Source organism: Acinonyx jubatus, chromosome X, assembly GCF_027475565.1.
Source record: "Acinonyx jubatus isolate Ajub_Pintada_27869175 chromosome X, VMU_Ajub_asm_v1.0, whole genome shotgun sequence".
Taxonomy (NCBI): domain Eukaryota; kingdom Metazoa; phylum Chordata; class Mammalia; order Carnivora; family Felidae; genus Acinonyx; species Acinonyx jubatus.
The window spans coordinates 104,888,548-104,905,219 of NC_069389.1; the positions used below are offsets into that span (position 1 = coordinate 104,888,548).

General features: G+C 41.0%; 1 protein-coding gene across 10 annotated transcripts in view; it reads right to left on the reverse strand.

The window, feature by feature from the left end:
* Window positions 1–16,672, reverse strand: part of ENOX2 (ecto-NOX disulfide-thiol exchanger 2) — a 256,913-nt gene that overhangs the window by 75,482 nt on the left and 164,759 nt on the right. The window contains exon 1 of one of the 10 annotated variants that reach the window (XM_027054212.2): window positions 2,742–3,506. The exons of the other annotated variants lie outside the window; for them this stretch is intronic. The gene's annotated coding sequence lies outside the window, so the exon portion shown is untranslated. Of the gene's footprint in view, window positions 1–2,741; window positions 3,507–16,672 lie in introns of those variants that run through there. 10 annotated transcript variants of the gene reach the window in all.

A 16,672-nucleotide genomic window follows, 5' to 3' on the forward strand; every position in this document is an offset into this window, starting at 1 on the left:
GATACCACCCCTTTCACCAGGTTGTGGTGAAAACCCAGGTGGTCAGTAAGTGCTGGCTGTACCTGAATCTTTAAGTGAGATTATGGCAGGGCTTCAGGATCCATTCTGAATATTAATTCAAGAACATGTTAAATCCATGCACTATTTGGTGGTACCAGGGGTGAAAAATCCATGTTTCCCTGCCCTTTGAGGGGCTCACAGACTAGTGGGAGAGACAGACAAACTATTGCATAGTTTGATACTGGTTAAGCAGAGATATGAAGGGGAGGCAGTTACTCTACTAGGAGGAGAGGTGGTGGTAGAGAGGGAGCAAAAGCATAGAGGAAGTGGTGTTAAGCTGCAGAAGTGACTTTGAAGTAGCTTTTGAAGGATAAACCAATTATGATGATACTGTGGATATCTTTTTTTTTAAATATGAAATTTATTGTCAAATTGGTTTCCATACAACACCCAGTGCTCATCCCAACAGGTGCACTCCTCGATACCCATCACCCACCCTCCCCTCCCTCCCACCCCCCCATCAACCCTCAGTTTGTTCTCAGTTTTTAAGAGTCTCTTATGTTTTGGCTCTCTACCTCTACTATCTTAAAAGGTGTAGGAGATAAGGCTGTATTTGTGCTAAGTCTAAAACCTAGAACAGAAATTGTCCTTGTTGGGGGGGCGATGGGCATGGGTGGAGAATATTTTCCATATCAGTTTACTTATTCCTCTCTCCTAAAAGTACAATATTAAAAAACTGGAGTCATTTTGTATTCTCCAGTTGGTTGGACTCTGGGAGGATGAGTATTAGACTATATTTTTGACTTGCTTTGTAAGACACTAACTACAAGGCCATGGTCTAAGTCAGAGGGGTGGGACACTGGCCATGACCCCTATAAACAAGTCAAGTGTTAAATCCTACTGATAATGGGAACTTTGGTTTGAGAATTGGCTGCCTCAGCAGAGTCATCTTCAAATATTAAGGCCAATGCTATATATACACATACAGCCACAGGAGGCAGTGACTAATGGCTCTGCCTTATGCCAGCAGCCCTGGCCCCTTTCTAGCTTCTTTACCTCAACAAGCAGCCTAACTCAAGTTTTTAAACTCCACCTCAATTTAACAAATAATCAGAAAACAATAGCTTGTACCATACAGAACTTCACACTGCCCCCACCCCACACTTCATGTTTCAAAGTAATTGATTTTTTTTCAAAATTGCAACACACTTTCACCAACCCCCATCAGGCATTTGGCCAGACCAAGCATGATAAACTCTTAACCCTTAAGGCTGTGTGACCCTGAATAAAGGAAAAATAGGGTTATAACCATTAAGATCATGGTTTTGGACTGGCTCTCATCCTGGCCTTCTACTTACTAGCTGTGTGATGCTAGGAAGATGACTTAATGTCTCTGGTTTTCATTTTCCACATCTGAAACATGAGGACAGTAATAGTACCTATCTCATAGGGCTGTGGTAAGGGTTAAAGGAGAAAATATATGAAAAGAAGTCCATTGCAGTGGCTATCTCAGTAAGTGGTAGTGAAATACTAGTAATTATTGTGAATATAGTAACAATAGTGGGCATTACCTCTGATATCTTATAGACAACAGGGGTCATTTGTGGTTGGAAAAAAAGGGGGAGTATTATAATCCCTTCAGTTGTGAAAAGGACAGGAAAATACCAGTACAGGAATTAGCCACTTCTGGGTATGTATTTACACAGAAAAGAACAATATGGCTTCTTTCTAACCAGTTCTTTACCAAGAGCACTGCCAGAAAGAACAGGACTAATCTATATGCTTCTCATCTGCTACATTTTTGAAAAGTGGTACCGTTAATAAAATCCTCAAAATATTTTCCAACGTTACCCTCCTCCTCCACTGTATATACCCCAAACTCATCAGACCTGCTTCCAAAATCCATTTGCTTTTTTCCCCAAAACCATGGATGGCATTTACATCCATGTTCTCACTTGTGGTCACCCCATCTGTGGTGGAAGAGGGCCAGCATTACTTAGTATCACTTTTTCATTTCCATCATGAGGATGGGAGGCAATGGGGTAGGCAGGAGAGCTTGCTTTTCATGGCCATCCTTCCAATAAGACAAAGGGAGTTATTTATGGCCATAAGCTGTGATCTCTGACAGCTGGGCAGAGGGCACCCACTGTATCAGCCTGCTCCAGGGACAATCCATATGTAAGTGTGTTGGTTGTCAGTTTGTGATTCTGGGACAATATTAATAATAGTGCCTTTCCTGGAATCTATCTTACATATGATATATTTTTCCTCATTTAATTCAATAGTTCTCCTATTTTAATACACCAATAGTAGTCCAGATAGCAAACGTGCATGAGTTATTGGCTTTCCTTCCTTTTATCCATTTCTGCTGTAACTTAAATTTTCTTCCTGAGTGAATCTCTAGGCAACTAGTGACATCACCTTTAATCCATTTGTGTTTTTTTTTAATTGGCATTAACAGGGAGGGGGCATAAGCTGCTAAAAAATAAAAGATATATAGGTTGGTGATGATCTCCAGAGCAAATCTTACAGGGATTGGTAGAGCAAATTTGATTTGAAAATGATTACAGAGGGTGAATTCCCTGTAAATAATGAATTGGAAAGAAAATCAGGCTGGGAGTATTTGCTTATCCACTTATTTCCACATGGAAGAAAAGCCGTAATTCCTGTCAGCCTGTGCTTACAGCTTGCCTAGATTGGTCAGAGAGAAACCAACCAGTGACAAAAATATACAAGCTCACCTGTTCACTGCATTTTCTGTCAGGTCCAACACCAAGGAAAGCCAAAAGATAAGAAGTCTTTGGGTAACAATCCATAAATCTGTGGCTACGGTTCAAGCACTTAACTTCAAATTTCCAAATATCCGTGCCACTGTTCTTTCTCCTCCCAGAAGCTGGAAATTCACTGTCAGAAAGGAGAGAGGAGGGGCAAGGCAGCCGAAATGCCCAAAGACCCTGGGAAAATTGTGGGAAAGCATGCCCTCCCCACACATAATTCTTCTTGAAAAACTAACTGTTATGTCACTGGGAGACACTGTCAGAGCAAAATGGTTACTTTTTTTTAAATTAAAGTGCAACTAGCTTTCAAGAGTGGCTACCTTCCTTAAAAATGAAGCTAATTTCTGTATATCAAATACCATTTGTCCACTGACTCACACTATCTTTTTCTATTTTTTTAAATTGAATATTGAGTAGGTAGGTACAAAGGGGAATTTATAAGAGACAAATGTAGAGTCTAAAAAAATGGTGCAATGAAAACTGTGTACCCAACATGTGGTTTAAGAAAAACAATATAATTATAACTTTTAAAGACCTCACGTGCCCCTCCCAATTCTTTCCATCTCCCCTCAGAGGCAAGCACTATTCTGAAGTTTGTGTTGATCACTACTTGTGTATCCTTACAGTACTGCTACCTATGATGATGCTACCTCTTCTTTTATCTGAATTTCTAAAGGATTCTCCAGTTGCTGGGAGCTTTAATTTGTGCTGTTCTCTTTCACATTTCTCCCCTTTCCTTTGTTTCTCTGCCTGCCCGGTGCAGCTTGTCTAGTAGTCTGTGATCTATGAACAAACAGGAGTGTTAAAGATATCATTTAATTGTGAACCCATATGGAAACACAGTAATTCTTTTGCAGTATGGCTACTTTCCTTTTGTCTTTTTTTTAAATTTTTTAAAAAAATTGTTAATGTTTATTTTTTATTTTTAAGAGAGAGATAGAGTGCGAGGGGTGGGGGCAGGGAGACACAGAATCTGAAACAGGTTCCAGGCTCTGAGCTGTCAGCACAGAGCCCGATGCGGGGCTTGAACTCACGAACCACGAGATCATGACCTGAGCTGAAGTCGGACACTTAAGCGACTAAGCCACCCAGGTGCCCCATCCTTTTGTTTTTCAAGCAGATCACTGCATGGACCTTGATTTGTTTACCCGGAGGTTTGGGGACACGGAGGTGGCAGTGGGCTAAAGAGCAGGGTGACAGGAGTGTATGTATTGCCTAGCATGGGTATTTCAGGGTTCTGGAGTCAGAAGACTATGCTATTTACTGGCTGTGTGACTTCACGCAAGTTACTTACTCTGAGCTTTGGTTCCCTCTTCACAAAAATGCAGACAACTATATAAAATTGATCTTACAGAGTTGGTGAGATGGTTAGACAAGAGATATTAATTCTAAAAGTGTTTTTCAAGCTGTAATATACTGTAAATGTTAGTTGTTAATGATGCAGCTATTCTGCTGCTGTTGTTGATGCCATAATATAAATTCTGTCAAAGTCAAGGTAAAGGACTAGATATGAATTTTCTAAATCTGGAGCTAATCCACAGATATACCCTTGCCAGCTATCTGGCAAAGCTGGCACAGTGAAAACAAAATTAAATTTTCTTTTCTAACTCTCTATTACCGGTCTACATGGAAACTTTCCACCTTCAAACATCTTCCTCAAATCCCACTGTACCTGCCCAATCTGCGTGTGTGGGAGTTGTGTTTGCTCGGCTTACGTCAGTGTTGGAGCCTAGGGCAGAAAGTAGTCACACATTACAGGCATCTAACATTTTCTCTTCTTAGTCATTTCTCATAGGACGGTTCTGGCTGGTAACTCAAACAGAAATGTATGCAAGATGTGCTCATCACGTGATCAGTTTGTGCCTAAGGAACCTTCTGAAGGTCCTGACTTTTGCCTGTGTGATATTAACATAACCATTTGCATGTCATTTCCATTTTGTTTTTAAAAGGGTTTCTCCTTGAAGATCTGTGAGAATGAGAGTAAGCAGTGAAAAGCCACGTTTCCGTTCTGCAAACGATATAATCAAATCTGTAAATGGGCAAAAATACACACAAGAGACGTTCCATAAAACTGCTGGCAATTATTTCAGCGAACAGACAAAAGTTTCGCATGATTCCCCACAGCTGCCGCAGGTGTTGAAGGAAGACGTTCAAGCAACACAGGGGGAATATCGATTATCTTTTTGAATATGGAGCTAGGCTATCTGCTTGGGTGCCCAGGAGGGGGTGAGGGAAGAAGGGTGTTGGTAATGTTCCCACACGTTTCCCAGCCTTGAGGCTGGACAGCCACATGCCCATCTGCTGCTAAGAAAAAAAACTATAGACAGAGCTTAAGTACATGGGACAGACAGTTTGACCTCTGAGGTTGCAAGGCTCTTGCCCTCCGCCTAACAGCTGACGCCTGGAACAAGCAGGCCAGCCCCTCATGGCCCTTGCAGGGACTAACAGGAGGGATCCAGCTGAGGGACGGCTGCAGCTATGGCAACAAATGCCCAGGAATGAGTTAACACCAGCCAAAGGGGTTAATGAGAGAGGCAAGAGCTTTTATACAAATGCATTAGGGAAAGAAGATACAGTGGGAATGAGGTCCATTAATAAAGCTGAGTGATAAAATCCACCACCATCCTTAAATTGGACTTTGTTTCTTAAACTGCTTTTCCAAATCAGTCTCCTGTGTTCCAGCTGTTCATTGAGATACTAAGCTTATTTAAAGAATAAAAATAATACAATATACAGTGTAAAAGGAGAAAATCAGAGAGGCAAAAGAGTATAAAATTAGACTTGCAAACAAAGGAAGGAAGAAAAACAAGAGATGTGTACAACTATGTTCTGAATGTGTTCAAACAGCTTGTTATTACTAACAATCGCCACCTGACAATAAATTACCCCCCCCCCACATGTGGATTACAAGTTGCATTATTATGATGCATTAGAATCAATCTGAGTACTAACGATAATGGGTGGTTGGGTGGCTAAACATGGCCCCCCAATTACTGCTGAGTGCCCTCTCCTTTTGTGGCTACACAACAACTGTCATCAATATTCTCTCATAGAGAATGTTTTCTTATCAGCATTATGTCCTCAAAACATCCCTGCAAGGCAGGTGGATATTGATGGGCTTTTTTGAAGAAAACAGGGAGGCATGGAGAGGTTAAGTGAAAATTAGCAGAGGTGGTACCACCATTCCATAACAGAAGTTGGGCAGCCAAGGTATACAAGCAAAGGGCTTTGGGCTGCTCTTTTGATGACAACAGCACCTACTGAATGCAGTGGATCAGTTTGTAGTCACTTTCTCAGCTGCAGTGAAAAGCATAGAATCCTTAAGCCACTACAGTTAGAATATCTGGTTGTAGTACAGAGCACAGAACCACAGAAAACCTTTTTTAACTTTGGTAGATTACAATACAACCTCAGAGTTAAAAAAGAGTATACTTGAATTCAGAAACTAGTATAATCCATTTGGATGGTATTTCTTAGTTGTACGAATGAATGAACGAAGGTACTTCTTGAGCCCCTCTTATGGTTTTTGTTAGTGGCTGAAAAACATACAAGAGAAGTAAAAGACTGTTACTCTCTCAGAGAGTGTATGATCTAGTTGAGGGTGGAGGTGAGCAGATTCACACACAATATGAAGACCAAGCAAAACTCATAAAAAGCCTAAGTATAAAGTGACAATCCTGCTTGTCCTACTCATTAGAGGAAAAGAATGAGAAAACCTAAAAGGTAGGATGTTGGTACATTCCTACATGAATGTTACTAGAAGAACTTAAGCTGACAAGTGCATTAGACACTTCTATCAACAGTGAATGTACTCACAAGAGGGGTGGCCAAAGGAGATGAACAGGAGAGAGCATGAGGTAAATTAGATGAGGTTCAAGGGAACCAGGATGGAGGTGTCTGCCGTTATTTTAATATGATCATGTCATTTTGAAAAAATGTTTATTTTTGAGAGAGAGAGGGCAAGCAGTGGAGGGGCGGAGAGAGGGGGACAGAGGATCCAAAGCTGGCTCCAAGCTGACAGCAGAGAGCCCAATGCAGGGCTCGATCCCATGAACAATGAGATCATGACCTGAGCCAAAGTTGGATGCTTAACCGACTGAGCTACCCAGGCACCCTGATCATGTCAATTTTGAACCAAACTCCACTGATAGGGCTTACTTCCTTGGGGACAGTGCTACTCAGGCAAGTACATCTGGTTGGCAATGTCTGTATGTACAGCTAAGAGCTAGAGGGCAGATAATTTGAGATGGAGTATTCTGGTGAGCACATGGAAGGTAGACCGTCTGTGTTGTGGGCCACTCTTCTTATTTTAGCTGTTAGGCATATGAAGTGGCCAAGTTTTTAGAAATGTATTAGAAAAGTATTTTAGAAATGAAGGTGTCTGACTTGTGTGCTTGTGCAGGTAAAGCGTTAGCCCACTCATAGGGTTTCTGCAAAGAGAGATTGAATTTTCCTGACAAAAAGCATTTTGGATCTGTTTTAGTGACTTAGCTGGTATTCAACAGCATTCAAAATGATGCCTTCCTGAGCCACTTCACTTTGCATTTTCCTGTGCTCCACAGTCTCAGCCTACATACCTCACCTTGCCTTGTCTTACAAATACAACTGACTGTAGGAGACTTGGGCAGAAGCTGCAGATTGTTCTAGAAAACTCAACCGCTGAATACGCACATTATGCTGTACACAGTGGTCAGCAGTGTGACTGTCACATGTGAAAGCTGAACATCGTAAGAAGCAACAGGTTAAAGAGCTTCTCTACATCTACTTGTGAATTTCTCATTGAGGAAAATTAAATTCAGAATTGCAACCAGACTATATCTCCCTCTATAGGACCTATCCTCTACCACTACTATCTCTTTGTAGGAAATTTGAAGTAGACCACAATTATGCCCAAAGGAAGTATCATGCTATAAGAAGTTTGTGACTCCAGCCCCTATAGCTTCAAGGTATTATAGTTCTGACAATAGACTGGATGCAACTTTATAGCCTCAGAGCCAATCTTTGGATTTTTCCAGGAATATAAATGGCAAGTTATTACATGAATGTTACTTGTAGAACTCAAAATGACAAGTATATTAGACACATACATCAGGAGTGCATGAACTCACAACAGGGCTGGCCAAAGGAGGTGAGCTGGAAAGAGAGAGCCCATGGTAAATTAGGAAGACAGATGAAGGTTAAAGGGAACCAGGATGGAGGTGTCTGCCATTATCTGAATACAATTATGTCTTTTTTGCGCCAAACTCCTCTGATAGGTCCTGCTTCCCCAGGGGCAACACTTCCCGGGCAAGAAGCTTAGAAGTCATTTAGGAAGAAATATTTCTTTCCTCTGACATGAGCAGCTAGGTGGAAAAGATGAGCATACATTTGCTTTGGGAGCAAGAGGTGCTGAGGTTAGTGCCCATCACCTCCTAGAGATGATGATGTATTGTATATACACATAAAATCACTAAAGCTGCTTGCTATTTCCAGTGGGGTCAGAGTATACAGTCTTTTACTCCAAGTGTCTGTTTTTCAATCTGGCTATATCTTGAAATCTGTTTTGAATACAGCTCAGACAGGAAGGTTTGGGTCAAGCATGCAGTGACTAACCTTCAAGCAAAATAGAATGCCAGGATAGCTGCCTGACCTTTGTAGTAAAATTAATCTGATGCTTACACTCTAACCTAGAGTCCATAGACTTTATTCATGTGACAGAGTCACAAGACAATTTAGCAGGGATTATTAAATTCCACTTAAGCTCATCAGAGGGGAGAACTGAGGTTGATACATTTCAGGACACCAACGAATTGGCCAAACCATGTGGGAAAAGAAAGGCAGATTGACTTCTAGGAATAAAGTGAAAGAGGCTACACTTGGTGCACAGTAGGCACTCAGTGAGAACTGATTCCGTGAATGAGGCAAAAGAGTAAGACAAACCTCATGTCTGACATGAGGCTCTCTCTGAAGAGAGCCCATTCCCTACCACACACAGATGCAACTTCAATCCTTTCGAGTTTATCATACAGGGAAGCCATTTGGCAAGTGCCAGAGATCCCAGGGTAAGGCTGGAAGGTGAGTGGGTTTGCAGATGGTACAAGACATGCCATGTTTCCACATTCCCTTTCCCATTCCAGCTCATGGTAGAAAGTTTGGGGCAGGAGATTGCTAATCAGAAATGAAGAAAGCCAGGGGCTCCTGGGTGGCTCAGTTGGTTAAGCATGTGACTTCAGCTCAGGTCATGATCTTCTGGTCCGTGAGTTTGAGCCTCACATCACGCTCTATGCTGGCAGCTCAGAGCCTGGAGTCTGCTTCGGATTCTGTGTTTCCCTCTCTTTCTGCCCCTCCCCTACTTGTACTCTGTCTCTGTCTCTCAAAAATAAAAAATTAAAAAAAAAAAGAAATGAAGAAAGCCAAATAGATACCAACAAATTACAAAGAATGCATCTTACCCAAGAGGGCTAAGAGAACCTCAAACAGGAAAACAATGTGAGGTTTCCAGAGGGCCACTGCAACAGTAGTACCAACCCCAGCATTACCCAGGAGGAATCAGTGTTCCAGTTGCTGCACTTTAACAAGTGTGTTATATATAAAGGCCTAAGATTGTTCGCAGTGGGAAATCGTGGTTGGTTTTATTTAGGCAATATAATAATGTAACTTCCTGAATCTGATGCTCTTTATTTGAACATTCATCATAATGATTCATCTCTGCTCTTCTTTCTTTGCCAATGATGTTTGCATTCTATTAGCAAATATAATTTCATAGAAGATGATAAGTGAATCAAAATTATCCAATATGTTTCCATCATGGGAACAGAAGGAATCCTTCAATGCTCTGTTTTGCATCATTCTACTGGTTTCGATAAGTTTTTAATAGATATTACTCATCATCACAGAGTCAGTACTAATATAATATTACAGAGATAATCTGATTTTGTCTAAGTGAACCCACTTATTTTGTTTCACAGGAACTGAACATTTTCTAGTCTGGGGGTTCCACAGAAAGTATGCTGACTTTGTACCTAAGAGACATTTAGCACTCATGTGATTCTCTAAATGCCTGTTAGCATTTTACCTTGTATGAATAGTTAACTGGATGCCTGCAATATTTCCACTGCAGGATTTAAGAACTTTTGGGGCAGGAATGGTACCTCATATACTGTTAACTTACCCCCAGGATATGGCATAGTGAATGAAGAAATAGCCAGTATAGTGCTATATCAGATTTTACCTACTTTAATCTGCTGAGAGCATTGGATTGCCTGACAATAATGGTGGCTCACAGGACTTGTTGGTTATGTTTTTAAACAGAAATGCTTTCTGTAACTTTTCTAAAAATGCTCCCCAAGTTAATCTTGTTAATATTCTCCATATTAATTTTTTTCTTTCACTAACTAAGCTTAGCCTACCTAAGAGCAATAACCTTTACTAGGGATACCCCTGGTAAGCTGGTTAGCTCTGTCTTCCAAAATGATCTCAAGTCATGGGGATAAAATTGGGGAACCAGACAGTATATTCAAAATATTCAAACAGCAGCAAGGCATGAGCAAACAGAATTGGACACTGAACCTTAGCAGTTGAGCAGGATCCAGGAGGCGCCTTGGCTGTGCCAGAGGTCAATCCATTATTGCTAGACAATGGGGAAGCCTGGGGGAATATCAGGAGGATCAGGGTGGCCTGTGTGACAGGTGGTCATTTAGGGGGATCTGGGCAGTGATTATTTATTGGCCAGGGTACCCAGTGATGACTTATGGGGTTCTTGGCAGTAACTATTTACCAACTGGTACCAGAGTTTTATTCACTATTATTAAACTGATATAGCCATTCAGCGTACACTGTCTGAATATCAGCCTGGAGGTAGAGGACCTATTTTTACCCAAACACGCAGCATAAAGAAGCAGATACTCCTACCCACAGCTGCAATCTCCTTAAGTATTGTCTTAATCCTCATGGAAATCTTTATGATCAAAGTTATTCCTTATATTAAGCCCACATGAAAAAACCTTTCCTACAGGAATATTAATCTATCTTCTCTTATTCTGTCTTCCCAGGGTATGAACTGCTAGTCACTTTTTATCTGTTAAACATGTTTTTTCCCTTTAAAAATTTTTTTGAGCCTAAAAAGCAAAACAAATCCTAACATCTATAGCTCTTCCGCCCCCTGCAATAGAAAGTGAGTCAGGTAGGGGTAGCCAAGAAGCAGAGACATATGGTGGGAGACTGAGGAGCTGTCCTTGCTGTCTTCTGCTTCAGTGGAGAAAGCAAAAAAAAAAAAAATTAAAACAATGGCAGAGGCTGAAAAATAAAGAACTCTCCTTTCAAACCATTCGAATCAATGTAAACAAATGTGTCATGTTTTTGTGCTCTTTTAAAATCATTTTTATCCTAGGGGTGCCTGAGTGGCTCAGTTGGTTGAATGTTGGACTCTTGATGTCAGCTTAAGTCATGATCCCAGGGTCATGGGATCAAGCCCCATGTTTGGCTCTGCATGGAGCCTGCTCAAGATTCTCTTTCTCTCTTTGCCCCTCTCCTCCACTCACTCTCTTTCTCTCTCTCTCTCTCTCTCTCTCTCTCTCTCTCTCTCTCTCTCTCAAATAAAAAAAAAGTTATAAAATCATTTTTATCCTAATCCCATATCCAGGTCTCTGGGTGGTAGATATACTCCCCCTCAACACCCAGTAGCTGCTGGGGTACCTTGTGTCACCCATTCTCACCTGTGTGTGCCTACTCAGCAGAGCTGTGTCACCATGAGCAGCAATTGCCTCTCTGCCAGAAGAGCAGCTGTGTTCCAAGATCTCCGTTTGGGTAGGCTTGTCTTTGCCAGTTAGTGTTAAGTTTCCTTTGTAGGAATGCTAGTGAAATCGCTCAGAAAGTTAGATAGGACATGTGGGAAATTGGCAAGGTGAGCACTTCCTGTTTCTCTAGAGGTGATGGCCTGCAGCTATACTATCTTTTGAGAGCAAATGCCAGCTACAAGATTCTTAGGTACAGGCTGGGTAAAAGGGTGAGTCAGAATCACAATTTCTGCCTGGAGGGAATGTCTAAGCAATCATATTGGGCATGAGGTGTTCGGCACACTCTGGTGCTAGAGAGTCAAGCATGAGAGTTTTGCTGAGTAACAGCATCAAATGAGAAAGTAAGAATTCTCACAAATTTATGTTTAAAAAAATCACAGGAGCATCATGTATGCCTTACTTTTTGGGACACCCCTCAGACTGCAAGCTGGACAGACAAAAAACTTGGGGCACATACTACTAAACAGTTTCAAATGGCATGGTCGCATACTAGCTCAGAGGCAAAGGACTTGCTACAAGTCTTTATTTGTGAGTTCCAAGGAAATATCCCCTAAACGGTGCCTTTAGTCCTCATCAACTGCAATATAAAGAGATCTCCAGTAAAGCAAAGCCTTATTCCTTGTGTATAAGATTTCCTTGTGAAGCAGAGGTTCCTTGGGTATGATTAACACCTGTGGAATATACACTGCAAATAATGGCTGGGGGCCCATAGCATAGAAGAGCTCTGACAAGCATGCCCAGTGGGAGAGACTGATTGGACAGTCAGACTCCTCCAATTTTCATGCCTACCCCTGCCTCCTACTAAGTTGTGTGAGTTTCAAACACAATGGTTAAGATGTCGTACCCAGGGATTTCACTTATGCAGTAGATCAACCAAATATTTATACATGAGGATAAATGGCTGCTTGTGAAGCACCTAAAGTTTTTTTTCAATAAAGGAGGAGTATGTATATGGCATTTGGTTGGTTCTGTGTCAGGGGCATATTGCACTGACATTAGAAAAACGTGCTCTTTTCAAAAAGATTTAGTCTCATTTCCCTTTTCTTCCTACTTTCTCTCTAATGACTGGGAGTAGAATGAGACTTCGATTTTAGGATGATTTAGAGGTCTGGGAGTTGGCTCTTTCTTCCCTTGGTGTGTGACCAACTTCAAAGAAGCAATTGTGTAACTACTAAGGAAATTAGTTCTTTGCCAAGAGATGAAGATCTTTTGTCATAAGCCAGAATAAATAACTAAGCCCTTCCATCTCCATCTCAGGAGGGCCTCTAGGCTAAGAGGAATGTCTGTCGGGTCCCTGCAGTAGGCAGTCATCTGGTCAAGAATGTTGTTCGTGCTCCTTCTGCAGGCAGAAGCACTGGATTCGAGAGGCTAGGGTGAGTGTAGGGAACACAAAGGAAATAGGCAGTAAACAAATTAACAGATGTATATAGCACAATGCCCGATGGGGACACACCTCTATTTATAACTACCACTTATTGAGCACCTTCTCTCTGCATATTACTGCACTAGGCAGTTTATATGCATTTTATCCTCATAACAACCTTATGAAGCAGGTATTTTGATTCTCATTTTATGGAGGAGCAAAGTGAGTCTGGAAAGTTTAAGTAACTTGCTTAAAGACCTCACAACGTAAAAGATGGGCCAAGATTTGAACACATGTTTCTCTCTTTTGACCCTAAGTGTTGGGCATTATATTTGGTACATTGTTTATGCTTAGTCCTCACAACCTTCTTGAGTTGCAGGTATGACTATCTTTATTCACATTTGGTTCACAGAAGTTAAAGACCTTGCCCAAGATCACAGAGACAGTAAGTGGCAGAAGATTCTAATCAAATTCTGATTCCAGTTTGTCCCCATTCCAACTGGTACACTGAAGGTAGGTGGAGAACAAAGTGTTGAGGGTAACTTGAATTTAGTAGAGCAGGAGATGTTGAATAGTAGAGCTAGAGCTAGAGCTACCATTTTCCCTGGGGGCTGGTTTTACACAGGATGTGGGGAAGGGTGATTAAAGACATAGGGAGATAGAGGGTAGCTGATTTCTATCCCTTTATTCCCTAATTATAAGAGGATGAGAGACCACTCAGAACATGAGCTGGATCTAGGAGCTATTAGAGACTTACTATTATCTGAGCTGGGTCGATGTGCAAGTTATCAACGTATTGCCTCTTACTTGCTCTCTGAAAAGGGTTCTGGGGCCTTTAAGTATTTTGCATTTGTCAGTTGATACAGTGTTAAGCTTTGTCAGTAGGGGGTACAAGAGAAACATTTCAGAAGGAAGGGGTTTTTCTTCCTGGTACCAGTGTGCTGGTGTGCTTGACTTGCAGGCTCCTGCAGTGTAAACACCCACCTTCCCAGTGCCTCACTCTAGCAGCACACACAGCTTCCTCAGCCCCAGGCTTCTGCAGTGCCTGCAGCTTTCCCAGCATGAAGTTCCTGTAGTACATGGTAATCAGCAGCATCAAGCAGCATCTCCCAGTACCCCTTTCTCGGGTGGTTTTATAGTGAAGTGCCTATGCTAAGATCCCTCCGAGTGAGCAGCTTTCCTTGGCACTGTAGAGAATAGATTTCCCAGAAGTTCCACAGGGCATATTTCTATAAAGTTCCAGGAGGCAGAATTCCAGTGAGTTATGTTGGCACAGCACCACAACAATTTCTCTGCTAAATCCAGTGAGCCACAACTGTATCCTTTACTACAAGATCTGGATCTCATCCCTGGGGAAGGCGTTGCACCTTCGTTGTTCTAACTCAGCAGTGCATATAGTGGCTGCACCTTATCTCTACTATTCCTACATTTTTACAGTTCTTTTTACTTCTTACTAGCCATCTCCTGTTATAGTTAATACTTATATTAAACTTTCTCTGTTCAGATTACTGTGTTGTTTTCTCTTTCCTGATTTTCCCCAGACCAATACAGGTAGCTTCTTCTTCCTAGATCTCAAAGTAAGATGATTCCCAGGGCAAAGGAAGGGACTGAAGGTAAGAAGGATGGCCTTGTCCCAGAAGCAAGGTCTAAAGGGAAAAGAGCATCTTAATTTTTCAGGAGGCAGTAGATGTCTTCTCTTTCCTGCTTTCCATGAAAGAAAATGAATTAGGACACCATGACCTCTTAGCTGTTGGAATTATTTTAATGAGGAGGAAAGAACCTGCTAGATAGGAAAGGCAAGTGGAGCCTGAAGAGTGTTTGGGTCATGAGACTTAAAGGCTTTATGATCATTCCAAATTCAAACTGTACTTGAAATTCCATAGTTCAGGTGTTCCAAAAGAGAAGTGTGTATCTGTGAAGACAGTCTCAAAATGACTACCCTCTTTACAAAATGATGAATATTGAACTCAAAATCTCTATGATTGCCTACAGAATCCTTCTTTCAAAGTTCAGGTTTGTTTCCTCCATGGCCAGAGATAAAATATTTTCTGTTTTTGACTTGGCTTTCCTGTGAATGCATTTATAGAAATTTCCAGACAGCTTGCAATGTTCTGAATTCTGGAAAAATTTCTGAAACCTCAGGATAGAAGTTAGGTGTTTGGAGTTGTTATGTCAGGATGTTTTTCAAGTGCCACAAGGATAAATGGTTTTTATCAGTGACAGAACATCATCATAATTTTTGTATTACTCATGGATTTGTGCAGCTGAGTTCTTTCTGAATTTCAATAAAGCATTTTCCCAGACACGTGTTGGTAATTAACCACTACCTTTCTAATTTTGTTCTCTTTATGCCTTTATGCTTCCCTGCCCCTCCCACCACCTAAAACTGCAATACTGTCTCCCCAAAACTCAATGAATGCAAAATGGAAGGCAAGCAGTTAAATAGGAGAGAATAAGGAAATGTAAATCTCAAGGTCTGACAATCAACTAAAATGCTCCCTGTACATGATACAAGATCATCTTTGGAGAATTTAGGAAGCACCGACCCAGATCAAATTCAGAGACACTAAAAGCATCATGGTTAATCAGTCAGCCTACTCAATCACTGGGAAATTTCCAGCATACACTTGGAGGCCAAAGTCCCCCTAAACCTTTACTAGCCTTCCCTCTTTCCCTCTATCCTGCACATATATGCACACATATACACATAAAAGGATCACATTGCTAAGAATGGAATGAGAAATGGAGCACTGCCTCAGAGCAGTTTGGTGGTTTATACTGTAGCAGCTGATGGGGACAGGTAGAATAGGTGATATGAGGGGTTTGTTGCTCCAGTTAGAACTTCCTCCTGAAGAGTGAGAAGACCAATGGTAATAAACCGAGAGTTGCTATAAACCAGTAAAGACTTGCCTTCACATTCAAAACAGGAATTAGTCCTCTGTTGCTGTCATTATTATGATTATAGATTAGAGAAGTGGTTTTTAGCCAGGGTGGTTGGATGATCTGACACATGAAGAAGTGGTATTGAGAGGAGGGGTGGCCTAATGCTTAAGATGGGTCCTACGATCAAGACCTGAATTTGACTCCCAGATTTACCACTAACCATAAACAAGGTACTTAACCCCTCTGAGTCAGTTTTCTCATTTACAAAATGGAAATAATAGTATGTGCATTATAGAATGTTATGAGGAATGAATAAGGTTTCCAGCAAAGAGTAAAGATTCCATATATGTTAGCTACTATTATTTCTGTAGTATTATTTACTAAAAATCACACTGTCATAACATCCTCAGTTTCTTTGCTCTCTTTTGCCAGTTTTGGAGGTGTGGATGAAAGTGGTGGTGCTGGGGACATAAAGATGTGACCCCCACAAATATTCAAAATTGACTTTTGATAAAGGCACAAAACAAATTCAGTGATTTTCAGCAAATGCTGGACATCTGTAGGGAAAAAAAAAAAGAAAAAGAAACTTGCCCTAAGTCATAGATACCTTATACAAAAATTAACTCAAAATGAAACATGGACTTAAATGTTAAATGTAAAACCTTAGAGGAAAAATCAGGGAAAAAAATCTTTGGGATCTAATGCTAAAAAGAGTTCTTAGGCTAGGCTTGACACCATAAGCATGACCCATAAAAGGAAAAGTTGATAAATGAGATCTCATCAAAATTAAAAACTATTCATCTGTGAAAGACCTTATTAAGAAGATGAAAAGACAGACTACAAAGTGGGGGAAAATATTTGCAAGCCACATATTT